Raw genomic sequence first — 2,026 nt, 5'->3', positions numbered from 1 at the left:
TGCTTCACACTGCCCATCCATCCACCCATCCACCCATCCATCCATCCATCCACATGCATCTCTGTCACCTATCCCTATTTCTCCCCCACCACTCTGTCTCCTCTCAGTGTTTTCCACAGCCCGGGTGTCTCCTGCTGCAGCTGCTGCTGTCTGGAGGAGGGAGTGGACACAATGGTGCTGTGACAGCGTATTTCAGCCAGCATTTAAAGCCCTGCAGCCAGGCTTTAAGAACTGTGTTTTTCATGGGGTCTCTCATAAAACACAGATTACGCTCCATCTGCTGATGGGATGATGTTTTGCTCTTGTCTCTGAAGTGGCTGGTGCTGAGCACACTTGGAGATGGTGAACCAGTTCCTCTGGTCCTTCCCCGCTCAGAGCCTGACAGATGGCACTACGAAGCACGACCGAGCAAGGATTTCTACAGGCTCCTCTGTCTACAGGCTCCACGTTCCTCCTTCTGAGCAGAGCCTGAGCATCCACCGGCGCCAGAGCGCCCACTCCCTGCCAGGCACAGCGCCCAGCTGGGCTGTGGAACGTCATCCTTTCCCTGTGTGCAGACACGTTGCTGACGTGTCCCAGCAAGGACAGAAATAAACAGGGGATGGGAGGAGCAGGCGAGGAATATTCCTTCTCAGCATCACTGTGGGGTGATCAAGGTGAACAGCGTTGTGGAGGGGCACTGCGGGGGCAGGACGCCCATCCTCCGGGGCAGTCCTGTGGGTGGAGGACGGGACTTTTCCCGGTTTAATGGATATTTACCCAGGACAGGACCGTCGGTGATGCACAGATCGAACGAAGCGATGATAATATGTGTGTGGGACACCCAAAGCACATCTGCAGATGAGGGAGGAGGCACATGTTCGAGCCTGTACACCCAGATTCAAATACTTAAATCTATATTTTCGTGCCGAAGATAATTAGAGCACCCTGGAAAGCTGTCTGCTAATTAGCTGGCAAAGTAAAGAGTGGCGGCACAGATGTCTGGAGCTTTGCCTGGGAAGCGGAGCAGTTCTAATTCTATTTCTCGTGGCACGCTAATGAGTTCAGCCGCATGCCCTCCAATTAAACAACGCCGGGTTCCCTCTTTACATAGGCAGATGGAGCGTGAATTCCTTGAGTGCTGCGGGCTGGAAGGGTTTAACTTCTTCCACATCGCCCGCTGCAGCCCCTGGAAAAAGCAGCAGACGAGCCAGGCAACGGGTTAAATAAAATAAATAAGTTAGTATAGGAACATTTTTCCACTTTTCTCTTTTTTTAAATTTACAGTGCCAAGAGGTGCCATCCCTGCGTTCAGAGCTCAAGCCCTTTAAGCTTTTCCTGTGTGATTTGTATTTCTCACAGCACTGAGGTGTCTGTGGGCTGCGGATTGGAAGCCCTTGGCTGACAGTGCTGCAGGAGAAATGAGAGCTGGGCTGTGTACTCGTGGCACAACCTCTCCCATAACTAAAAGCCGTCATGGCAGCACTCCCGCTAAGGACTGTGGCTGCTGTGTGCATTACTGACACACGTACTGGCTGAAATTCCTGTCGCTTTGAGCAGCGTGATGGGCCATCGGCAAGAACCTTGGTGATGGCACCAGCAGTAAATAGCCCCCAACACCACGATGTTCTGAATCGGCTAGTACCTCACCAAATTCAGACTGGCAGGAGTGACCGCATCCCCTCGGGGGTCAGAGTGGTGACAGATGGGTGTCGGTGATGACTGCTGGTTCTGTAGCTCCTGGGGAAGGAGCACAGTCCCACGGTGCTGGCTGCTGCAGACAGAAAACAGGGAGAAAACGGCAGCTTTTCCGCTTTCCACTCCCCTGGGCAGGGGGGTGTGCAGAGGGCGCAGGTGAGGACAGGAGGATGAGCAGGACGGTGTCTGCCAAGAGCCATGGCCTGAACTCCGCAGCAGGGCGGGGGGTGATGGTCTGTAGAGCTCCAGACAGGGCATCCTGCACTGGGTGAAAGACAGAAGTCTGGAAACCCACCAAGCAGGCTGAGGGGTCTGGCGGGGGAGGGTGGGACCCGCCAGGCCAGAACAA

The sequence above is a fragment of the Buceros rhinoceros genome, unplaced genomic scaffold (genome assembly GCF_000710305.1).
Source record: "Buceros rhinoceros silvestris isolate BGI_N320 unplaced genomic scaffold, ASM71030v1 scaffold12220, whole genome shotgun sequence".
NCBI lineage: Eukaryota > Metazoa > Chordata > Aves > Bucerotiformes > Bucerotidae > Buceros > Buceros rhinoceros.
The sequence above is the reverse complement of the archived record's forward strand: the minus strand, read 5'-3'. Positions refer to the sequence as shown.